This window comes from Brachyhypopomus gauderio, unplaced genomic scaffold, assembly GCF_052324685.1.
Source record: "Brachyhypopomus gauderio isolate BG-103 unplaced genomic scaffold, BGAUD_0.2 sc111, whole genome shotgun sequence".
NCBI lineage: Eukaryota > Metazoa > Chordata > Actinopteri > Gymnotiformes > Hypopomidae > Brachyhypopomus > Brachyhypopomus gauderio.
In genome coordinates, this window is record NW_027506932.1 from 274,957 (window position 1) to 298,677 (window position 23,721).

The 23,721-nt window shown below is 41.9% G+C and overlaps 22 non-coding genes across 22 annotated transcripts; all 22 read right to left on the reverse strand.

Moving 5' to 3' along the window:
* Nucleotides 1-1,606: 1,606 nt before the first annotated feature.
* On the reverse strand, nt 1,607-1,678 carry trnap-ugg (transfer RNA proline (anticodon UGG)). The gene has a single exon. It is a non-coding gene; the product is annotated as a tRNA-Pro (tRNA).
* A 597-nt stretch (nt 1,679-2,275) lies between these two features.
* trnap-ugg (transfer RNA proline (anticodon UGG)) lies at nt 2,276-2,347 on the reverse strand. Its single transcript has one exon. It is a non-coding gene; the product is annotated as a tRNA-Pro (tRNA).
* A 605-nt stretch (nt 2,348-2,952) lies between these two features.
* Nucleotides 2,953-3,024, reverse strand: trnap-cgg (transfer RNA proline (anticodon CGG)). The gene has a single exon. It is a non-coding gene; the product is annotated as a tRNA-Pro (tRNA).
* Nucleotides 3,025-3,621: 597 nt separating this feature from the next.
* Nucleotides 3,622-3,693, reverse strand: trnap-ugg (transfer RNA proline (anticodon UGG)). The gene has a single exon. It is a non-coding gene; the product is annotated as a tRNA-Pro (tRNA).
* Nucleotides 3,694-4,291: 598 nt separating this feature from the next.
* On the reverse strand, nt 4,292-4,363 carry trnap-ugg (transfer RNA proline (anticodon UGG)). The gene has a single exon. It is a non-coding gene; the product is annotated as a tRNA-Pro (tRNA).
* A 1,275-nt stretch (nt 4,364-5,638) lies between these two features.
* trnap-ugg (transfer RNA proline (anticodon UGG)) lies at nt 5,639-5,710 on the reverse strand. Its single transcript has one exon. It is a non-coding gene; the product is annotated as a tRNA-Pro (tRNA).
* Nucleotides 5,711-6,315: 605 nt separating this feature from the next.
* On the reverse strand, nt 6,316-6,387 carry trnap-cgg (transfer RNA proline (anticodon CGG)). The gene has a single exon. It is a non-coding gene; the product is annotated as a tRNA-Pro (tRNA).
* A 597-nt stretch (nt 6,388-6,984) lies between these two features.
* trnap-ugg (transfer RNA proline (anticodon UGG)) lies at nt 6,985-7,056 on the reverse strand. The gene has a single exon. It is a non-coding gene; the product is annotated as a tRNA-Pro (tRNA).
* Nucleotides 7,057-9,671: 2,615 nt separating this feature from the next.
* trnap-ugg (transfer RNA proline (anticodon UGG)) lies at nt 9,672-9,743 on the reverse strand. Its single transcript has one exon. It is a non-coding gene; the product is annotated as a tRNA-Pro (tRNA).
* Nucleotides 9,744-10,348: 605 nt separating this feature from the next.
* On the reverse strand, nt 10,349-10,420 carry trnap-cgg (transfer RNA proline (anticodon CGG)). The gene has a single exon. It is a non-coding gene; the product is annotated as a tRNA-Pro (tRNA).
* A 597-nt stretch (nt 10,421-11,017) lies between these two features.
* On the reverse strand, nt 11,018-11,089 carry trnap-ugg (transfer RNA proline (anticodon UGG)). The gene has a single exon. It is a non-coding gene; the product is annotated as a tRNA-Pro (tRNA).
* Nucleotides 11,090-11,687: 598 nt separating this feature from the next.
* trnap-ugg (transfer RNA proline (anticodon UGG)) lies at nt 11,688-11,759 on the reverse strand. Its single transcript has one exon. It is a non-coding gene; the product is annotated as a tRNA-Pro (tRNA).
* Nucleotides 11,760-12,357: 598 nt separating this feature from the next.
* On the reverse strand, nt 12,358-12,429 carry trnap-ugg (transfer RNA proline (anticodon UGG)). The gene has a single exon. It is a non-coding gene; the product is annotated as a tRNA-Pro (tRNA).
* A 598-nt stretch (nt 12,430-13,027) lies between these two features.
* trnap-ugg (transfer RNA proline (anticodon UGG)) lies at nt 13,028-13,099 on the reverse strand. The gene has a single exon. It is a non-coding gene; the product is annotated as a tRNA-Pro (tRNA).
* Nucleotides 13,100-14,374: 1,275 nt separating this feature from the next.
* trnap-ugg (transfer RNA proline (anticodon UGG)) lies at nt 14,375-14,446 on the reverse strand. Its single transcript has one exon. It is a non-coding gene; the product is annotated as a tRNA-Pro (tRNA).
* A 1,276-nt stretch (nt 14,447-15,722) lies between these two features.
* Nucleotides 15,723-15,794, reverse strand: trnap-cgg (transfer RNA proline (anticodon CGG)). Its single transcript has one exon. It is a non-coding gene; the product is annotated as a tRNA-Pro (tRNA).
* Nucleotides 15,795-16,391: 597 nt separating this feature from the next.
* Nucleotides 16,392-16,463, reverse strand: trnap-ugg (transfer RNA proline (anticodon UGG)). Its single transcript has one exon. It is a non-coding gene; the product is annotated as a tRNA-Pro (tRNA).
* Nucleotides 16,464-17,739: 1,276 nt separating this feature from the next.
* Nucleotides 17,740-17,811, reverse strand: trnap-cgg (transfer RNA proline (anticodon CGG)). Its single transcript has one exon. It is a non-coding gene; the product is annotated as a tRNA-Pro (tRNA).
* Nucleotides 17,812-18,408: 597 nt separating this feature from the next.
* Nucleotides 18,409-18,480, reverse strand: trnap-ugg (transfer RNA proline (anticodon UGG)). Its single transcript has one exon. It is a non-coding gene; the product is annotated as a tRNA-Pro (tRNA).
* A 598-nt stretch (nt 18,481-19,078) lies between these two features.
* On the reverse strand, nt 19,079-19,150 carry trnap-ugg (transfer RNA proline (anticodon UGG)). Its single transcript has one exon. It is a non-coding gene; the product is annotated as a tRNA-Pro (tRNA).
* A 1,275-nt stretch (nt 19,151-20,425) lies between these two features.
* On the reverse strand, nt 20,426-20,497 carry trnap-ugg (transfer RNA proline (anticodon UGG)). Its single transcript has one exon. It is a non-coding gene; the product is annotated as a tRNA-Pro (tRNA).
* Nucleotides 20,498-22,442: 1,945 nt separating this feature from the next.
* Nucleotides 22,443-22,514, reverse strand: trnap-ugg (transfer RNA proline (anticodon UGG)). The gene has a single exon. It is a non-coding gene; the product is annotated as a tRNA-Pro (tRNA).
* Nucleotides 22,515-23,721: the final 1,207 nt, after the last annotated feature.

Genomic DNA, 23,721 nt, shown 5'->3' on the forward strand with positions numbered 1-23,721 from the left:
ACTTAGTGAAAGGTATCGCTAGTGTAATAGCTACCAGAGCATCCACATTTTTGTTGTCAATGTAGGCTTGGCTGGTAATTTAACCCAAAAAAGGGCCAGGGATCTCTTGCTTCTAAACAATAACCGAAGCTGTAGTCCAAAAAGTTGCTTTGCCATTCAGAAATGGTCTATTTTAATGTTGACATGTCTTAGATGCAGATGTCACAACAATGCAGTAAAGTAGAGCACTGTACATAGTTTTAGTCAAATAACATATAAAGGGATCGTCCGGGATTTGAACCCGGGACCTCTCGCACCCAAAGCGAAAATCATACGCCTAGACCAACGAGCCTACTAGTTCAAGATTTGCTTTCTTATTTTGGCCTTTTGAGGCGTTTATTTTGGCTTTTTTTGGCTCTTTTGCCTAGTGCACAGTCTCAGTCTTGACTACACACATGAATGTATCAAGCCCTTATGCACAAATCAGTTGGCATTTGGGCTGAAAAGACAGTAACACAATTCAACTCCTGGAGACTGTACTTGAAAACGTAATATACCACACGTGCTAGGGAAAGTACAGTCCCGCCTTGTCATGCTAATGTAAGAGCCAGATGTGCTAGATCTATGCTCTGTGGACACTGGCTTAACAGCAAATTATTTATTCACCCTCACTCGTCTGCAGTTGCGATTCACTTCGTGACAGGTATCGCTATTGTAATAGCTACCAGAGCATCCACATTTTTGTTGTCAATGTAGGCTTGGCTGGCAATTTAACCCAAAAAAGGACCAGGGATCTCTCGCTTCTAAACAATAACAGAATAACCGAAGATGTAGTCCAACAAGCTGCTTTGCCATTCAGAAACGGTCTGTTTAAACGTTGACATGTCTTAGAAGCAGATGTCACAACAATGCAGTAAAGAAGAGCACTGTACATAATTTTAGTCAAATAACATAAAAAGGGCTCATCCAGGATTTGAACCCGGGACCTCTCACACCCGAAGCGAGAATCATACGATTAGACCAACGAGCCTTCTATTTCAAGATTTGATTTCTTATTTTGGCCTTTTGAGGCGTTTATTTTGGCTTTTTTGGCTCTTTTGCCTAGTGCACATTCTCAGTCTTGACTACACACATCTATGTATCACGCTTTTATGCACAAATCAGTTGGCATTTGGGCTGAAAAGACAGTAACACAATTCAACTCCTGAAGACTGTACTTGAAAACGTAATGTACCACACGTGCTAGGGAAAATACAGTCCCGGCTTGTCATGCTAATGTAAGAGCCAGATGTGCTAGATCTATGCTCTGTGGACACTGGCTTAACAGCAAATTATTTATTCACCCTCACTCGTCTGCAGTTGCGATTCACTTCGTGACAGGTATCGCTATTGTAATAGCTACCAGAGCATCCACATTTTTGTTGTCAATGTAGGCTTGGCTGGCAATTTAACCCAAAAAAGGGCCAGGGATCCCTTGCTTCTAAACAATAACCGAAGCTGTAGTCCAAAAAGTTGCTTTGCCATTCAGAAATGGTCTATTTTAATGTTGACATGTCTTAGATGCAGATGTCACAACAATGCAGTAAAGTAGAGCACTGTACATAGTTTTAGTCAAATAACATATAAAGGGCTCGTCCGGGATTTGAACCCGGGACCTCTCGCACCCAAAGCAAGAATCATACGCCTAGACCAACGAGCCTACTAGTTCAAGATTTGATTTCTTATTTTGGCCTTTTGAGGCGTTTATTTTGGCTTTTTTGGCTCTTTTGCCTAGTGCACAGTCTCAGTCTTGACTACACACATGAATGTATCAAGCCCTTATGCACAAATCAGTTGGCATTTGGGCTGAAAAGACAGTAACACAATTCAACTCCTGGAGACTGTACTTGAAAACGTAATATACCACACGTGCTAGGGAAAATACAGTCCCGGCTTGTCATGCTAATGTAAGAGCCAGATGTGCTAGATCTATGCTCTGTGGACACTGGCTTAACAGCAAATTATTTATTCACCCTCACTCGTCTGCAGTTGCGATTCACTTAGTGAAAGGTATCGCTAGTGTAATAGCTACCAGAGCATCCACATTTTTGTTGTCAATGTAGGCTTGGCTGGCAATTTAACCCAAAAAAGGGCCAGGGATCTCTTGCTTCTAAACAATAACCGAAGCTGTAGTCCAAAAAGTTGCTTTGCCATTCAGAAATGGTCTATTTTAATGTTGACATGTCTTAGATGCAGATGTCACAACAATGCAGTAAAGTAGAGCACTGTACATAGTTTTAGTCAAATAACATATAAAGGGCTCGTCCGGGATTTGAACCCGGGACCTCTCGCACCCAAAGCGAGAATCATACGCCTAGACCAACGAGCCTACTAGTTCAAGATTTGATTTCTTATTTTGGCCTTTTGAGGCGTTTATTTTGGCTTTTTTGGCTCTTTTGCCTAGTGCACAGTCTCAGTCTTGACTACACACATGAATGTATCAAGCCCTTATGCACAAATCAGTTGGCATTTGGGCTGAAAAGACAGTAACACAATTCAACTCCTGGAGACTGTACTTGAAAACGTAATATACCACACGTGCTAGGGAAAGTACAGTCCCGCCTTGTCATGCTAATGTAAGAGCCAGATGTGCTAGATCTATGCTCTGTGGACACTGGCTTAACAGCAAATTATTTATTCACCCTCACTCGTCTGCAGTTGCGATTCACTTCGTGACAGGTATCGCTATTGTAATAGCTACCAGAGCATCCACATTTTTGTTGTCAATGTAGGCTTGGCTGGCAATTTAACCCAAAAAAGGGCCAGGGATCTCTCGCTTCTAAACAATAACAGAATAACCGAAGATGTAGTCCAACAAGCTGCTTTGCCATTCAGAAACGGTCTGTTTAAACGTTGACATGTCTTAGAAGCAGATGTCACAACAATGCAGTAAAGAAGAGCACTGTACATAATTTTAGTCAAATAACATATAAAGGGCTCGTCCGGGATTTGAACCCGGGACCTCTCACACCCGAAGCGAGAATCATACGACTAGACCAACGAGCCTATTAGTTCAAGATTTGATTTCTTATTTTGGCCTTTTGAGGCGTTTATTTAGGCTTTTTTGGCTCTTTTGCCTAGTGCACATTCTCAGTCTTGACTACACACATCTATGTATCACGCTTTTATGCACAAATCAGTTGGCATTTGGGCTGAAAAGACAGTAACACAATTCAACTCCTGAAGACTGTACTTGAAAACGTAATGTACCACACGTGCTAGGGAAAATACAGTCCCGGCTTGTCATGCTAATGTAAGAGCCAGATGTGCTAGATCTATGCTCTGTGGACACTGGCTTAACAGCAAATTATTTATTCACCCTCACTCGTCTGCAGTTGCGATTCACTTAGTGAAAGGTATCGCTAGTGTAATAGCTACCAGAGCATCCACATTTTTGTTGTCAATGTAGGCTTGGCTGGCAATTTAACCCAAAAAAGGGCCAGGGAACTCTTGCTTCTAAACAATAACCGAAGCTGTAGTCCAAAAAGTTGCTTTGCCATTCAGAAATGGTCTATTTTAATGTTGACATGTCTTAGATGCAGATGTCACAACAATGCAGTAAAGTAGAGCACTGTACATAGTTTTAGTCAAATAACATATAAAGGGCTCGTCCGGGATTTGAACCCGGGACCTCTCGCACCCAAAGCAAGAATCATACGCCTAGACCAACGAGCCTACTAGTTCAAGATTTGCTTTCTTATTTTGGCCTTTTGAGGCGTTTATTTTGGCTTTTTTTGGCTCTTTTGCCTAGTGCACAGTCTCAGTCTTGACTACACACATGAATGTATCAAGCCCTTATGCACAAATCAGTTGGCATTTGGGCTGAAAAGACAGTAACACAATTCAACTCCTGGAGACTGTACTTGAAAACGTAATATACCACACGTGCTAGGGAAAATACAGTCCCGGCTTGTCATGCTAATGTAAGAGCCAGATGTGCTAGATCTATGCTCTGTGGACACTGGCTTAACAGCAAATTATTTATTCACCCTCACTCGTCTGCAGTTGCGATTCACTTAGTGAAAGGTATCGCTAGTGTAATAGCTACCAGAGCATCCACATTTTTGTTGTCAATGTAGGCTTGGCTGGCAATTTAACCCAAAAAAGGGCCAGGGATCTCTTGCTTCTAAACAATAACCGAAGCTGTAGTCCAAAAAGTTGCTTTGCCATTCAGAAATGGTCTATTTTAATGTTGACATGTCTTAGATGCAGATGTCACAACAATGCAGTAAAGTAGAGCACTGTACATAGTTTTAGTCAAATAACATATAAAGGGCTCGTCCGGGATTTGAACCCGGGACCTCTCGCACCCAAAGCAAGAATCATACGCCTAGACCAACGAGCCTACTAGTTCAAGATTTGCTTTCTTATTTTGGCCTTTTGAGGCGTTTATTTTGGCTTTTTTTGGCTCTTTTGCCTAGTGCACAGTCTCAGTCTTGACTACACACATGAATGTATCAAGCCCTTATGCACAAATCAGTTGGCATTTGGGCTGAAAAGACAGTAACACAATTCAACTCCTGGAGACTGTACTTGAAAACGTAATATACCACACGTGCTAGGGAAAGTACAGTCCCGGCTTGTCATGCTAATGTAAGAGCCAGATGTGCTAGATCTATGCTCTGTGGACACTGGCTTAACAGCAAATTATTTATTCACCCTCACTCGTCTGCAGTTGCGATTCACTTCGTGACAGGTATCGCTATTGTAATAGCTACCAGAGCATCCACATTTTTGTTGTCAATGTAGGCTTGGCTGGCAATTTAACCCAAAAAAGGGCCAGGGATCTCTCGCTTCTAAACAATAACAGAATAACCGAAGATGTAGTCCAACAAGCTGCTTTGCCATTCAGAAATGGTCTGTTTAAACGTTGACATGTCTTAGAAGCAGATGTCACAACAATGCAGTAAAGAAGAGCACTGTACATAATTTTAGTCAAATAACATAAAAAGGGCTCGTCCAGGATTTGAACCCGGGACCTCTCACACCCGAAGCGAGAATCATACGACTAGACCAACGAGCCTTCTATTTCAAGATTTGATTTCTTATTTTGGCCTTTTGAGGCGTTTATTTAGGCTTTTTTGGCTCTTTTGCCTAGTGCACATTCTCAGTCTTGACTACACACATCTATGTATCACGCTTTTATGCACAAATCAGTTGGCATTTGGGCTGAAAAGACAGTAACACAATTCAACTCCTGAAGACTGTACTTGAAAACGTAATGTACCACACGTGCTAGGGAAAATACAGTCCCGGCTTGTCATGCTAATGTAAGAGCCAGATGTGCTAGATCTATGCTCTGTGGACACTGGCTTAACAGCAAATTATTTATTCACCCTCACTCGTCTGCAGTTGCGATTCACTTAGTGAAAGGTATCGCTAGTGTAATAGCTACCAGAGCATCCACATTTTTGTTGTCAATGTAGGCTTGGCTGGCAATTTAACCCAAAAAAGGGCCAGGGATCTCTTGCTTCTAAACAATAACCGAAGCTGTAGTCCAAAAAGTTGCTTTGCCATTCAGAAATGGTCTATTTTAATGTTGACATGTCTTAGATGCAGATGTCACAACAATGCAGTAAAGTAGAGCACTGTACATAGTTTTAGTCAAATAACATATAAAGGGCTCGTCCGGGATTTGAACCCGGGACCTCTCGCACCCAAAGCGAGAATCATACGCCTAGACCAACGAGCCTACTAGTTCAAGATTTGATTTCTTATTTTGGCCTTTTGAGGCGTTTATTTTGGCTTTTTTGGCTCTTTTGCCTAGTGCACAGTCTCAGTCTTGACTACACACATGAATGTATCAAGCCCTTATGCACAAATCAGTTGGCATTTGGGCTGAAAAGACAGTAACACAATTCAACTCCTGGAGACTGTACTTGAAAACGTAATATACCACACGTGCTAGGGAAAGTACAGTCCCGCCTTGTCATGCTAATGTAAGAGCCAGATGTGCTAGATCTATGCTCTGTGGACACTGGCTTAACAGCAAATTATTTATTCACCCTCACTCGTCTGCAGTTGCGATTCACTTCGTGACAGGTATCGCTATTGTAATAGCTACCAGAGCATCCACATTTTTGTTGTCAATGTAGGCTTGGCTGGCAATTTAACCCAAAAAAGGGCCAGGGATCTCTCGCTTCTAAACAATAACAGAATAACCGAAGATGTAGTCCAACAAGCTGCTTTGCCATTCAGAAACGGTCTGTTTAAACGTTGACATGTCTTAGAAGCAGATGTCACAACAATGCAGTAAAGAAGAGCACTGTACATAATTTTAGTCAAATAACATATAAAGGGCTCGTCCGGGATTTGAACCCGGGACCTCTCACACCCGAAGCGAGAATCATACGACTAGACCAACGAGCCTATTAGTTCAAGATTTGATTTCTTATTTTGGCCTTTTGAGGCGTTTATTTAGGCTTTTTTGGCTCTTTTGCCTAGTGCACATTCTCAGTCTTGACTACACACATCTATGTATCACGCTTTTATGCACAAATCAGTTGGCATTTGGGCTGAAAAGACAGTAACACAATTCAACTCCTGAAGACTGTACTTGAAAACGTAATGTACCACACGTGCTAGGGAAAATACAGTCCCGGCTTGTCATGCTAATGTAAGAGCCAGATGTGCTAGATCTATGCTCTGTGGACACTGGCTTAACAGCAAATTATTTATTCACCCTCACTCGTCTGCAGTTGCGATTCACTTAGTGAAAGGTATCGCTAGTGTAATAGCTACCAGAGCATCCACATTTTTGTTGTCAATGTAGGCTTGGCTGGCAATTTAACCCAAAAAAGGGCCAGGGAACTCTTGCTTCTAAACAATAACCGAAGCTGTAGTCCAAAAAGTTGCTTTGCCATTCAGAAATGGTCTATTTTAATGTTGACATGTCTTAGATGCAGATGTCACAACAATGCAGTAAAGTAGAGCACTGTACATAGTTTTAGTCAAATAACATATAAAGGGCTCGTCCGGGATTTGAACCCGGGACCTCTTGCACCCAAAGCAAGAATCATACGCCTAGACCAACGAGCCTACTAGTTCAAGATTTGCTTTCTTATTTTGGCCTTTTGAGGCGTTTATTTTGGCTTTTTTTGGCTCTTTTGCCTAGTGCACAGTCTCAGTCTTGACTACACACATGAATGTATCAAGCCCTTATGCACAAATCAGTTGGCATTTGGGCTGAAAAGACAGTAACACAATTCAACTCCTGGAGACTGTACTTGAAAACGTAATATACCACACGTGCTAGGGAAAATACAGTCCCGGCTTGTCATGCTAATGTAAGAGCCAGATGTGCTAGATCTATGCTCTGTGGACACTGGCTTAACAGCAAATTATTTATTCACCCTCACTCGTCTGCAGTTGCGATTCACTTAGTGAAAGGTATCGCTAGTGTAATAGCTACCAGAGCATCCACATTTTTGTTGTCAATGTAGGCTTGGCTGGTAATTTAACCCAAAAAAGGGCCAGGGATCTCTTGCTTCTAAACAATAACCGAAGCTGTAGTCCAAAAAGTTGCTTTGCCATTCAGAAATGGTCTATTTTAATGTTGACATGTCTTAGATGCAGATGTCACAACAATGCAGTAAAGTAGAGCACTGTACATAGTTTTAGTCAAATAACATATAAAGGGATCGTCCGGGATTTGAACCCGGGACCTCTCGCACCCAAAGCGAAAATCATACGCCTAGACCAACGAGCCTACTAGTTCAAGATTTGCTTTCTTATTTTGGCCTTTTGAGGCGTTTATTTTGGCTTTTTTTGGCTCTTTTGCCTAGTGCACAGTCTCAGTCTTGACTACACACATGAATGTATCAAGCCCTTATGCACAAATCAGTTGGCATTTGGGCTGAAAAGACAGTAACACAATTCAACTCCTGGAGACTGTACTTGAAAACGTAATATACCACACGTGCTAGGGAAAGTACAGTCCCGCCTTGTCATGCTAATGTAAGAGCCAGATGTGCTAGATCTATGCTCTGTGGACACTGGCTTAACAGCAAATTATTTATTCACCCTCACTCGTCTGCAGTTGCGATTCACTTCGTGACAGGTATCGCTATTGTAATAGCTACCAGAGCATCCACATTTTTGTTGTCAATGTAGGCTTGGCTGGCAATTTAACCCAAAAAAGGACCAGGGATCTCTCGCTTCTAAACAATAACAGAATAACCGAAGATGTAGTCCAACAAGCTGCTTTGCCATTCAGAAACGGTCTGTTTAAACGTTGACATGTCTTAGAAGCAGATGTCACAACAATGCAGTAAAGAAGAGCACTGTACATAATTTTAGTCAAATAACATAAAAAGGGCTCGTCCAGGATTTGAACCCGGGACCTCTCACACCCGAAGCGAGAATCATACGATTAGACCAACGAGCCTTCTATTTCAAGATTTGATTTCTTATTTTGGCCTTTTGAGGCGTTTATTTTGGCTTTTTTGGCTCTTTTGCCTAGTGCACATTCTCAGTCTTGACTACACACATCTATGTATCACGCTTTTATGCACAAATCAGTTGGCATTTGGGCTGAAAAGACAGTAACACAATTCAACTCCTGAAGACTGTACTTGAAAACGTAATGTACCACACGTGCTAGGGAAAATACAGTCCCGGCTTGTCATGCTAATGTAAGAGCCAGATGTGCTAGATCTATGCTCTGTGGACACTGGCTTAACAGCAAATTATTTATTCACCCTCACTCGTCTGCAGTTGCGATTCACTTCGTGACAGGTATCGCTATTGTAATAGCTACCAGAGCATCCACATTTTTGTTGTCAATGTAGGCTTGGCTGGCAATTTAACCCAAAAAAGGGCCAGGGATCTCTTGCTTCTAAACAATAACCGAAGCTGTAGTCCAAAAAGTTGCTTTGCCATTCAGAAATGGTCTATTTTAATGTTGACATGTCTTAGATGCAGATGTCACAACAATGCAGTAAAGTAGAGCACTGTACATAGTTTTAGTCAAATAACATATAAAGGGCTCGTCCGGGATTTGAAGCCGTGACCTCTCGCACCCAAAGCAAGAATCATACGCCTAGACCAACGAGCCTACTAGTTCAAGATTTGCTTTCTTATTTTGGCCTTTTGAGGCGTTTATTTTGGCTTTTTTTGGCTCTTTTGCCTAGTGCACAGTCTCAGTCTTGACTACACACATGAATGTATCAAGCCCTTATGCACAAATCAGTTGGCATTTGGGCTGAAAAGACAGTAACACAATTCAACTCCTGGAGACTGTACTTGAAAACGTAATATACCACACGTGCTAGGGAAAATACAGTCCCGGCTTGTCATGCTAATGTAAGAGCCAGATGTGCTAGATCTATGCTCTGTGGACACTGGCTTAACAGCAAATTATTTATTCACCCTCACTCGTCTGCAGTTGCGATTCACTTAGTGAAAGGTATCGCTAGTGTAATAGCTACCAGAGCATCCACATTTTTGTTGTCAATGTAGGCTTGGCTGGCAATTTAACCCAAAAAAGGGCCAGGGATCTCTTGCTTCTAAACAATAACCGAAGCTGTAGTCCAAAAAGTTGCTTTGCCATTCAGAAATGGTCTATTTTAATGTTGACATGTCTTAGATGCAGATGTCACAACAATGCAGTAAAGTAGAGCACTGTACATAGTTTTAGTCAAATAACATATAAAGGGCTCGTCCGGGATTTGAACCCGGGACCTCTCGCACCCAAAGCGAGAATCATACGCCTAGACCAACGAGCCTACTAGTTCAAGATTTGATTTCTTATTTTGGCCTTTTGAGGCGTTTATTTTGGCTTTTTTGGCTCTTTTGCCTAGTGCACAGTCTCAGTCTTGACTACACACATGAATGTATCAAGCCCTTATGCACAAATCAGTTGGCATTTGGGCTGAAAAGACAGTAACACAATTCAACTCCTGGAGACTGTACTTGAAAACGTAATATACCACACGTGCTAGGGAAAGTACAGTCCCGGCTTGTCATGCTAATGTAAGAGCCAGATGTGCTAGATCTATGCTCTGTGGACACTGGCTTAACAGCAAATTATTTATTCACCCTCACTCGTCTGCAGTTGCGATTCACTTCGTGACAGGTATCGCTATTGTAATAGCTACCAGAGCATCCACATTTTTGTTGTCAATGTAGGCTTGGCTGGCAATTTAACCCAAAAAAGGGCCAGGGATCTCTCGCTTCTAAACAATAACAGAATAACCGAAGATGTAGTCCAACAAGCTGCTTTGCCATTCAGAAACGGTCTGTTTAAACGTTGACATGTCTTAGAAGCAGATGTCACAACAATGCAGTAAAGAAGAGCACTGTACATAATTTTAGTCAAATAACATATAAAGGGCTCGTCCGGGATTTGAACCCGGGACCTCTCACACCCGAAGCGAGAATCATACGACTAGACCAACGAGCCTATTAGTTCAAGATTTGATTTCTTATTTTGGCCTTTTGAGGCGTTTATTTTGGCTTTTTTGGCTCTTTTGCCTAGTGCACATTCTCAGTCTTGACTACACACATCTATGTATCACGCTTTTATGCACAAATCAGTTGGCATTTGGGCTGAAAAGACAGTAACACAATTCAACTCCTGAAGACTGTACTTGAAAACGTAATGTACCACACGTGCTAGGGAAAATACAGTCCCGGCTTGTCATGCTAATGTAAGAGCCAGATGTGCTAGATCTATGCTCTGTGGACACTGGCTTAACAGCAAATTATTTATTCACCCTCACTCGTCTGCAGTTGCGATTCACTTAGTGAAAGGTATCGCTAGTGTAATAGCTACCAGAGCATCCACATTTTTGTTGTCAATGTAGGCTTGGCTGGCAATTTAACCCAAAAAAGGGCCAGGGAACTCTTGCTTCTAAACAATAACCGAAGCTGTAGTCCAAAAAGTTGCTTTGCCATTCAGAAATGGTCTATTTTAATGTTGACATGTCTTAGATGCAGATGTCACAACAATGCAGTAAAGTAGAGCACTGTACATAGTTTTAGTCAAATAACATATAAAGGGCTCGTCCGGGATTTGAACCCGGGACCTCTCGCACCCAAAGCAAGAATCATACGCCTAGACCAACGAGCCTACTAGTTCAAGATTTGCTTTCTTATTTTGGCCTTTTGAGGCGTTTATTTTGGCTTTTTTTGGCTCTTTTGCCTAGTGCACAGTCTCAGTCTTGACTACACACATGAATGTATCAAGCCCTTATGCACAAATCAGTTGGCATTTGGGCTGAAAAGACAGTAACACAATTCAACTCCTGGAGACTGTACTTGAAAACGTAATATACCACACGTGCTAGGGAAAATACAGTCCCGGCTTGTCATGCTAATGTAAGAGCCAGATGTGCTAGATCTATGCTCTGTGGACACTGGCTTAACAGCAAATTATTTATTCACCCTCACTCGTCTGCAGTTGCGATTCACTTAGTGAAAGGTATCGCTAGTGTAATAGCTACCAGAGCATCCACATTTTTGTTGTCAATGTAGGCTTGGCTGGCAATTTAACCCAAAAAAGGGCCAGGGATCTCTTGCTTCTAAACAATAACCGAAGCTGTAGTCCAAAAAGTTGCTTTGCCATTCAGAAATGGTCTATTTTAATGTTGACATGTCTTAGATGCAGATGTCACAACAATGCAGTAAAGTAGAGCACTGTACATAGTTTTAGTCAAATAACATATAAAGGGCTCGTCCGGGATTTGAACCCGGGACCTCTCGCACCCAAAGCAAGAATCATACGCCTAGACCAACGAGCCTACTAGTTCAAGATTTGCTTTCTTATTTTGGCCTTTTGAGGCGTTTATTTTGGCTTTTTTTGGCTCTTTTGCCTAGTGCACAGTCTCAGTCTTGACTACACACATGAATGTATCAAGCCCTTATGCACAAATCAGTTGGCATTTGGGCTGAAAAGACAGTAACACAATTCAACTCCTGGAGACTGTACTTGAAAACGTAATATACCACACGTGCTAGGGAAAGTACAGTCCCGGCTTGTCATGCTAATGTAAGAGCCAGATGTGCTAGATCTATGCTCTGTGGACACTGGCTTAACAGCAAATTATTTATTCACCCTCACTCGTCTGCAGTTGCGATTCACTTCGTGACAGGTATCGCTATTGTAATAGCTACCAGAGCATCCACATTTTTGTTGTCAATGTAGGCTTGGCTGGCAATTTAACCCAAAAAAGGGCCAGGGAACTCTTGCTTCTAAACAATAACCGAAGCTGTAGTCCAAAAAGTTGCTTTGCCATTCAGAAATGGTCTATTTTAATGTTGACATGTCTTAGATGCAGATGTCACAACAATGCAGTAAAGTAGAGCACTGTACATAGTTTTAGTCAAATAACATATAAAGGGCTCGTCCGGGATTTGAACCCGGGACCTCTCGCACCCAAAGCAAGAATCATACGCCTAGACCAACGAGCCTACTAGTTCAAGATTTGCTTTCTTATTTTGGCCTTTTGAGGCGTTTATTTTGGCTTTTTTTGGCTCTTTTGCCTAGTGCACAGTCTCAGTCTTGACTACACACATGAATGTATCAAGCCCTTATGCACAAATCAGTTGGCATTTGGGCTGAAAAGACAGTAACACAATTCAACTCCTGGAGACTGTACTTGAAAACGTAATATACCACACGTGCTAGGGAAAATACAGTCCCGGCTTGTCATGCTAATGTAAGAGCCAGATGTGCTAGATCTATGCTCTGTGGACACTGGCTTAACAGCAAATTATTTATTCACCCTCACTCGTCTGCAGTTGCGATTCACTTAGTGAAAGGTATCGCTAGTGTAATAGCTACCAGAGCATCCACATTTTTGTTGTCAATGTAGGCTTGGCTGGCAATTTAACCCAAAAAAGGGCCAGGGATCTCTTGCTTCTAAACAATAACCGAAGCTGTAGTCCAAAAAGTTGCTTTGCCATTCAGAAATGGTCTATTTTAATGTTGACATGTCTTAGATGCAGATGTCACAACAATGCAGTAAAGTAGAGCACTGTACATAGTTTTAGTCAAATAACATATAAAGGGCTCGTCCGGGATTTGAACCCGGGACCTCTCGCACCCAAAGCAAGAATCATACGCCTAGACCAACGAGCCTACTAGTTCAAGATTTGCTTTCTTATTTTGGCCTTTTGAGGCGTTTATTTTGGCTTTTTTTGGCTCTTTTGCCTAGTGCACAGTCTCAGTCTTGACTACACACATGAATGTATCAAGCCCTTATGCACAAATCAGTTGGCATTTGGGCTGAAAAGACAGTAACACAATTCAACTCCTGGAGACTGTACTTGAAAACGTAATATACCACACGTGCTAGGGAAAGTACAGTCCCGGCTTGTCATGCTAATGTAAGAGCCAGATGTGCTAGATCTATGCTCTGTGGACACTGGCTTAACAGCAAATTATTTATTCACCCTCACTCGTCTGCAGTTGCGATTCACTTCGTGACAGGTATCGCTATTGTAATAGCTACCAGAGCATCCACATTTTTGTTGTCAATGTAGGCTTGGCTGGCAATTTAACCCAAAAAAGGGCCAGGGATCTCTCGCTTCTAAACAATAACAGAATAACCGAAGATGTAGTCCAACAAGCTGCTTTGCCATTCAGAAATGGTCTGTTTAAACGTTGACATGTCTTAGAAGCAGATGTCACAACAATGCAGTAAAGAAGAGCACTGTACATAATTTTAGTCAAATAACATAAAAAGGGCTCGTCCAGGATTTGAACCCGGGACCTCTCACACCCGAAGCGAGAATCATACGACTAGACCAACGAGCCTTCTATTTCAAGATTTGATTTCTTATTTTGGCCTTTTGAGGCGTTTATTTAGGCTTTTTTGGCTCTTTTGCCTAGTGCACATTCTCAGTCTTGACTACACACATCTATGTATCACGCTTTTATGCACAAATCAGTTGGCATTTGGGCTGAAAAGACAGTAACACAATTCAACTCCTGAAGACTGTACTTGAAAACGTAATGTACCACACGTGCTAGGGAAAATACAGTCCCGGCTTGTCATGCTAATGTAAGAGCCAGATGTGCTAGATCTATGCTCTGTGGACACTGGCTTAACAGCAAATTATTTATTCACCCTCACTCGTCTGCAGTTGCGATTCACTTCGTGACAGGTATCGCTATTGTAATAGCTACCAGAGCATCCACATTTTTGTTGTCAATGTAGGCTTGGCTGGCAATTTAACCCAAAAAAGGGCCAGGGATCTCTTGCTTCTAAACAATAACCGAAGCTGTAGTCCAAAAAGTTGCTTTGCCATTCAGAAATGGTCTATTTTAATGTTGACATGTCTTAGATGCAGATGTCACAACAATGCAGTAAAGTAGAGCACTGTACATAGTTTTAGTCAAATAACATATAAAGGGCTCGTCCGGGATTTGAACCCGGGACCTCTTGCACCCAAAGCAAGAATCATACGCCTAGACCAACAAGCCTACTAGTTCAAGATTTGCTTTCTTATTTTGGCCTTTTGAGGCGTTTATTTTGGCTTTTTTTGGCTCTTTTGCCTAGTGCACAGTCTCAGTCTTGACTACACACATGAATGTATCAAGCCCTTATGCACAAATCAGTTGGCATTTGGGCTGAAAAGACAGTAACACAATTCAACTCCTGGAGACTGTACTTGAAAACGTAATATACCACACGTGCTAGGGAAAATACAGTCCCGGCTTGTCATGCTAATGTAAGAGCCAGATGTGCTAGATCTATGCTCTGTGGACACTGGCTTAACAGCAAATTATTTATTCACCCTCACTCGTCTGCAGTTGCGATTCACTTAGTGAAAGGTATCGCTAGTGTAATAGCTACCAGAGCATCCACATTTTTGTTGTCAATGTAGGCTTGGCTGGCAATTTAACCCAAAAAAGGGCCAGGGATCTCTTGCTTCTAAACAATAACCGAAGCTGTAGTCCAAAAAGTTGCTTTGCCATTCAGAAATGGTCTATTTTAATGTTGACATGTCTTAGATGCAGATGTCACAACAATGCAGTAAAGTAGAGCACTGTACATAGTTTTAGTCAAATAACATATAAAGGGATCGTCCGGGATTTGAACCCGGGACCTCTCGCACCCAAAGCGAAAATCATACGCCTAGACCAACGAGCCTACTAGTTCAAGATTTGCTTTCTTATTTTGGCCTTTTGAGGCGTTTATTTTGGCTTTTTTTGGCTCTTTTGCCTAGTGCACAGTCTCAGTCTTGACTACACACATGAATGTATCAAGCCCTTATGCACAAATCAGTTGGCATTTGGGCTGAAAAGACAGTAACACAATTCAACTCCTGGAGACTGTACTTGAAAACGTAATATACCACACGTGCTAGGGAAAGTACAGTCCCGCCTTGTCATGCTAATGTAAGAGCCAGATGTGCTAGATCTATGCTCTGTGGACACTGGCTTAACAGCAAATTATTTATTCACCCTCACTCGTCTGCAGTTGCGATTCACTTCGTGACAGGTATCGCTATTGTAATAGCTACCAGAGCATCCACATTTTTGTTGTCAATGTAGGCTTGGCTGGCAATTTAACCCAAAAAAGGACCAGGGATCTCTCGCTTCTAAACAATAACAGAATAACCGAAGATGTAGTCCAACAAGCTGCTTTGCCATTCAGAAACGGTCTGTTTAAACGTTGACATGTCTTAGAAGCAGATGTCACAACAATGCAGTAAAGAAGAGCACTGTACATAATTTTAGTCAAATAACATATAAAGGGCTCGTCCGGGATTTGAACCCGGGACCTCTCACACCCGAAGCGAGAATCATACGACTAGACCAACGAGCCTATTAGTTCAAGATTTGATTTCTTATTTTGGCCTTTTGAGGCGTTTATTTAGGCTTTTTTGGCTCTTTTGCCTAGTGCACATTCTCAGTCTTGACTACACACATCTATGTATCACGCTTTTATGCACAAATCAGTTGGCATTTGGGCTGAAAAGACAGTAACACAATTCAACTCCTGAAGACTGTACTTGAAAACGTAATGTACCACACGTGCTAGGGAAAATACAGTCCCGGCTTGTCATGCTAATGTAAGAGCCAGATGTGCTAGATCTATGCTCTGTGGACACTGGCTTAACAGCAAATTATTTATTCACCCTCACTCGTCTGCAGTTGCGATTCACTTAGTGAAAGGTATCGCTAGTGTAATAGCTACCAGAGCATCCACATTTTTGTTGTCAATGTAGGCTTGGCTGGCAATTTAACCCAAAAAAGGGCCAGGGAACTCTTGCTTCTAAACAATAACCGAAGCTGTAGTCCAAAAAGTTGCTTTGCCATTCAGAAATGGTCTATTTTAATGTTGACATGTCTTAGATGCAGATGTCACAACAATGCAGTAAAGTAGAGCACTGTACATAGTTTTAGTCAAATAACATATAAAGGGCTCGTCCGGGATTTGAACCCGGGACCTCTCGCACCCAAAGCAAGAATCATACGCCTAGACCAACGAGCCTACTAGTTCAAGATTTGCTTTCTTATTTTGGCCTTTTGAGGCGTTTATTTTGGCTTTTTTTGGCTCTTTTGCCTAGTGCACAGTCTCAGTCTTGACTACACACATGAATGTATCAAGCCCTTATGCACAAATCAGTTGGCATTTGGGCTGAAAAGACAGTAACACAATTCAACTCCTGGAGACTGTACTTGAAAACGTAATATACCACACGTGCTAGGGAAAATACAGTCCCGGCTTGTCATGCTAATGTAAGAGCCAGATGTGCTAGATCTATGCTCTGTGGACACTGGCTTAACAGCAAATTATTTATTCACCCTCACTCGTCTGCAGTTGCGATTCACTTAGTGAAAGGTATCGCTAGTGTAATAGCTACCAGAGCATCCACATTTTTGTTGTCAATGTAGGCTTGGCTGGCAATTTAACCCAAAAAAGGGCCAGGGATCTCTTGCTTCTAAACAATAACCGAAGCTGTAGTCCAAAAAGTTGCTTTGCCATTCAGAAATGGTCTATTTTAATGTTGACATGTCTTAGATGCAGATGTCACAACAATGCAGTAAAGTAGAGCACTGTACATAGTTTTAGTCAAATAACATATAAAGGGATCGTCCGGGATTTGAACCCGGGACCTCTCGCACCCAAAGCGAAAATCATACGCCTAGACCAACGAGCCTACTAGTTCAAGATTTGCTTTCTTATTTTGGCCTTTTGAGGCGTTTATTTTGGCTTTTTTTGGCTCTTTTGCCTAGTGCACAGTCTCAGTCTTGACTACACACATGAATGTATCAAGCCCTTATGCACAAATCAGTTGGCATTTGGGCTGAAAAGACAGTAACACAATTCAACTCCTGGAGACTGTACTTGAAAACGTAATATACCACACGTGCTAGGGAAAGTACAGTCCCGCCTTGTCATGCTAATGTAAGAGCCAGATGTGCTAGATCTATGCTCTGTGGACACTGGCTTAACAGCAAATTATTTATTCACCCTCACTCGTCTGCAGTTGCGATTCACTTCGTGACAGGTATCGCTATTGTAATAGCTACCAGAGCATCCACATTTTTGTTGTCAATGTAGGCTTGGCTGGCAATTTAACCCAAAAAAGGACCAGGGATCTCTCGCTTCTAAACAATAACAGAATAACCGAAGATGTAGTCCAACAAGCTGCTTTGCCATTCAGAAACGGTCTGTTTAAACGTTGACATGTCTTAGAAGCAGATGTCACAACAATGCAGTAAAGAAGAGCACTGTACATAATTTTAGTCAAATAACATATAAAGGGCTCGTCCGGGATTTGAACCCGGGACCTCTCACACCCGAAGCGAGAATCATACGACTAGACCAACGAGCCTATTAGTTCAAGATTTGATTTCTTATTTTGGCCTTTTGAGGCGTTTATTTAGGCTTTTTTGGCTCTTTTGCCTAGTGCACATTCTCAGTCTTGACTACACACATCTATGTATCACGCTTTTATGCACAAATCAGTTGGCATTTGGGCTGAAAAGACAGTAACACAATTCAACTCCTGAAGACTGTACTTGAAAACGTAATGTACCACACGTGCTAGGGAAAATACAGTCCCGGCTTGTCATGCTAATGTAAGAGCCAGATGTGCTAGATCTATGCTCTGTGGACACTGGCTTAACAGCAAATTATTTATTCACCCTCACTCGTCTGCAGTTGCGATTCACTTAGTGAAAGGTATCGCTAGTGTAATAGCTACCAGAGCATCCACATTTTTGTTGTCAATGTAGGCTTGGCTGGCAATTTAACCCAAAAAAGGGCCAGGGAACTCTTGCTTCTAAACAATAACCGAAGCTGTAGTCCAAAAAGTTGCTTTGCCATTCAGAAATGGTCTATTTTAATGTTGACATGTCTTAGATGCAGATGTCACAACAATGCAGTAAAGTAGAGCACTGTACATAGTTTTAGTCAAATAACATATAAAGGGCTCGTCCGGGATTTGAACCCGGGACCTCTCGCACCCAAAGCAAGAATCATACGCCTAGACCAACGAGCCTACTAGTTCAAGATTTGCTTTCTTATTTTGGCCTTTTGAGGCGTTTATTTTGGCTTTTTTTGGCTCTTTTGCCTAGTGCACAGTCTCAGTCTTGACTACACACATGAATGTATCAAGCCCTTATGCACAAATCAGTTGGCATTTGGGCTGAAAAGACAGTAACACAATTCAACTCCTGGAGACTGTACTTGAAAACGTAATATACCACACGTGCTAGGGAAAATACAGTCCCGGCTTGTCATGCTAATGTAAGAGCCAGATGTGCTAGATCTATGCTCTGTGGACACTGGCTTAACAGCAAATTATTTATTCACCCTCACTCGTCTGCAGTTGCGATTCACTTAGTGAAAGGTATCGCTAGTGTAATAGCTACCAGAGCATCCACATTTTTGTTGTCAATGTAGGCTTGGCTGGCAATTTAACCCAAAAAAGGGCCAGGGATCTCTTGCTTCTAAACAATAACCGAAGCTGTAGTCCAAAAAGTTGCTTTGCCATTCAGAAATGGTCTATTTTAATGTTGACATGTCTTAGATGCAGATGTCACAACAATGCAGTAAAGTAGAGCACTGTACATAGTTTTAGTCAAATAACATATAAAGGGCTCGTCCGGGATTTGAACCCGGGACCTCTCGCACCCAAAGCAAGAATCATACGCCTAGACCAACGAGCCTACTAGTTCAAGATTTGCTTTCTTATTTTGGCCTTTTGAGGCGTTTATTTTGGCTTTTTTTGGCTCTTTTGCCTAGTGCACAGTCTCAGTCTTGACTACACACATGAATGTATCAAGCCCTTATGCACAAATCAGTTGGCATTTGGGCTGAAAAGACAGTAACACAATTCAACTCCTGGAGACTGTACTTGAAAACGTAATATACCACACGTGCTAGGGAAAGTACAGTCCCGGCTTGTCATGCTAATGTAAGAGCCAGATGTGCTAGATCTATGCTCTGTGGACACTGGCTTAACAGCAAATTATTTATTCACCCTCACTCGTCTGCAGTTGCGATTCACTTCGTGACAGGTATCGCTATTGTAATAGCTACCAGAGCATCCACATTTTTGTTGTCAATGTAGGCTTGGCTGGCAATTTAACCCAAAAAAGGGCCAGGGATCTCTCGCTTCTAAACAATAACAGAATAACCGAAGATGTAGTCCAACAAGCTGCTTTGCCATTCAGAAATGGTCTGTTTAAACGTTGACATGTCTTAGAAGCAGATGTCACAACAATGCAGTAAAGAAGAGCACTGTACATAATTTTAGTCAAATAACATAAAAAGGGCTCGTCCAGGATTTGAACCCGGGACCTCTCACACCCGAAGCGAGAATCATACGACTAGACCAACGAGCCTTCTATTTCAAGATTTGATTTCTTATTTTGGCCTTTTGAGGCGTTTATTTAGGCTTTTTTGGCTCTTTTGCCTAGTGCACATTCTCAGTCTTGACTACACACATCTATGTATCACGCTTTTATGCACAAATCAGTTGGCATTTGGGCTGAAAAGACAGTAACACAATTCAACTCCTGAAGACTGTACTTGAAAACGTAATGTACCACACGTGCTAGGGAAAATACAGTCCCGGCTTGTCATGCTAATGTAAGAGCCAGATGTGCTAGATCTATGCTCTGTGGACACTGGCTTAACAGCAAATTATTTATTCACCCTCACTCGTCTGCAGTTGCGATTCACTTCGTGACAGGTATCGCTATTGTAATAGCTACCAGAGCATCCACATTTTTGTTGTCAATGTAGGCTTGGCTGGCAATTTAACCCAAAAAAGGGCCAGGGATCTCTTGCTTCTAAACAATAACCGAAGCTGTAGTCCAAAAAGTTGCTTTGCCATTCAGAAATGGTCTATTTTAATGTTGACATGTCTTAGATGCAGATGTCACAACAATGCAGTAAAGTAGAGCACTGTACATAGTTTTAGTCAAATAACATATAAAGGGCTCGTCCGGGATTTGAACCCGGGACCTCTCGCACCCAAAGCAAGAATCATACGCCTAGACCAACGAGCCTACTAGTTCAAGATTTGCTTTCTTATTTTGGCCTTTTGAGGCGTTTATTTTGGCTTTTTTTGGCTCTTTTGCCTAGTGCACAGTCTCAGTCTTGACTACACACATGAATGTATCAAGCCCTTATGCACAAATCAGTTGGCATTTGGGCTGAAAAGACAGTAACACAATTCAACTCCTGGAGACTGTACTTGAAAACGTAATATACCACACGTGCTAGGGAAAATACAGTCCCGGCTTGTCATGCTAATGTAAGAGCCAGATGTGCTAGATCTATGCTCTGTGGACACTGGCTTAACAGCAAATTATTTATTCACCCTCACTCGTCTGCAGTTGCGATTCACTTAGTGAAAGGTATCGCTAGTGTAATAGCTACCAGAGCATCCACATTTTTGTTGTCAATGTAGGCTTGGCTGGTAATTTAACCCAAAAAAGGGCCAGGGATCTCTTGCTTCTAAACAATAACCGAAGCTGTAGTCCAAAAAGTTGCTTTGCCATTCAGAAATGGTCTATTTTAATGTTGACATGTCTTAGATGCAGATGTCACAACAATGCAGTAAAGTAGAGCACTGTACATAGTTTTAGTCAAATAACATATAAAGGGATCGTCCGGGATTTGAACCCGGGACCTCTCGCACCCAAAGCGAAAATCATACGCCTAGACCAACGAGCCTACTAGTTCAAGATTTGCTTTCTTATTTTGGCCTTTTGAGGCGTTTATTTTGGCTTTTTTTGGCTCTTTTGCCTAGTGCACAGTCTCAGTCTTGACTACACACATGAATGTATCAAGCCCTTATGCACAAATCAGTTGGCATTTGGGCTGAAAAGACAGTAACACAATTCAACTCCTGGAGACTGTACTTGAAAACGTAATATACCACACGTGCTAGGGAAAGTACAGTCCCGGCTTGTCATGCTAATGTAAGAGCCAGATGTGCTAGATCTATGCTCTGTGGACACTGGCTTAACAGCAAATTATTTATTCACCCTCACTCGTCTGCAGTTGCGATTCACTTCGTGACAGGTATCGCTATTGTAATAGCTACCAGAGCATCCACATTTTTGTTGTCAATGTAGGCTTGGCTGGCAATTTAACCCAAAAAAGGGCCAGGGATCTCTCGCTTCTAAACAATAACAGAATAACCGAAGATGTAGTCCAACAAGCTGCTTTGCCATTCAGAAATGGTCTGTTTAAACGTTGACATGTCTTAGAAGCAGATGTCACAACAATGCAGTAAAGAAGAGCACTGTACATAATTTTAGTCAAATAACATAAAAAGGGCTCGTCCAGGATTTGAACCCGGGACCTCTCACACCCGAAGCGAGAATCATACGACTAGACCAACGAGCCTTCTGTTTCAAGATTTGATTTCTTATTTTGGCCTTTTGAGGCGTTTATTTAGGCTTTTTTGGCTCTTTTGCCTAGTGCACATTCTCAGTCTTGACTACACACATCTATGTATCACGCTTTTATGCACAAATCAGTTGGCATTTGGGCTGAAAAGACAGTAACACAATTCAACTCCTGAAGACTGTACTTGAAAACGTAATGTACCACACGTGCTAGGGAAAATACAGTCCCGGCTTGTCATGCTAATGTAAGAGCCAGATGTGCTAGATCTATGCTCTGTGGACACTGGCTTAACAGCAAATTATTTATTCACCCTCACTCGTCTGCAGTTGCGATTCACTTCGTGACAGGTATCGCTATTGTAATAGCTACCAGAGCATCCACATTTTTGTTGTCAATGTAGGCTTGGCTGGCAATTTAACCCAAAAAAGGGCCAGGGATCTCTTGCTTCTAAACAATAACCGAAGCTGTAGTCCAAAAAGTTGCTTTGCCATTCAGAAATGGTCTATTTTAATGTTGACATGTCTTAGATGCAGATGTCACAACAATGCAGTAAAGTAGAGCACTGTACATAGTTTTAGTCAAATAACATATAAAGGGCTCGTCCGGGATTTGAACCCGGGACCTCTTGCACCCAAAGCAAGAATCATACGCCTAGACCAACGAGCCTACTATTTCAAGATTTGATTTCTTATTTTGGCCTTTTGAGGCGTTTATTTTGGCTTTTTTTGGCTCTTTTGCCTAGTGCACAGTCTCAGTCTTGACTACACACATGAATGTATCAAGCCCTTATGCACAAATCAGTTGGCATTTGGGCTGAAAAGACAGTAACACAATTCAACTCCTGGAGACTGTACTTGAAAACGTAATATACCACACGTGCTAGGGAAAATACAGTCCCGGCTTGTCATGCTAATGTAAGAGCCAGATGTGCTAGATCTATGCTCTGTGGACACTGGCTTAACAGCAAATTATTTATTCACCCTCACTCGTCTGCAGTTGCGATTCACTTAGTGAAAGGTATCGCTAGTGTAATAGCTACCAGAGCATCCACATTTTTGTTGTCAATGTAGGCTTGGCTGGTAATTTAACCCAAAAAAGGGCCAGGGATCTCTTGCTTCTAAACAATAACCAAAGCTGTAGTCCAAAAAGTTGCTTTGCCATTCAGAAATGGTCTATTTTAATGTTGACATGTCTTAGATGCAGATGTCACAACAATGCAGTAAAGTAGAGCACTGTACATAGTTTTAGTCAAATAACATATAAAGGGATCGTCCGGGATTTGAACCCGGGACCTCTCGCACCCAAAGCGAAAATCATACGCCTAGACCAACGAGCCTACTAGTTCAAGATTTGCTTTCTTATTTTGGCCTTTTGAGGCGTTTATTTTGGCTTTTTTTGGCTCTTTTGCCTAGTGCACAGTCTCAGTCTTGACTACACACATGAATGTATCAAGCCCTTATGCACAAATCAGTTGGCATTTGGGCTGAAAAGACAGTAACACAATTCAACTCCTGGAGACTGTACTTGAAAACGTAATATACCACACGTGCTAGGGAAAGTACAGTCCCGCCTTGTCATGCTAATGTAAGAGCCAGAAGTGCTAGATCTATGCTCTGTGGACACTGGCTTAACAGCAAATTATTTATTCACCCTCACTCGTCTGCAGTTGCGATTCACTTCGTGACAGGTATCGCTATTGTAATAGCTACCAGAGCATCCACATTTTTGTTGTCAATGTAGGCTTGGCTGGCAATTTAACCCAAAAAAGGACCAGGGATCTCTCGCTTCTAAACAATAACAGAATAACCGAAGATGTAGTCCAACAAGCTGCTTTGCCATTCAGAAACGGTCTGTTTAAACGTTGACATGTCTT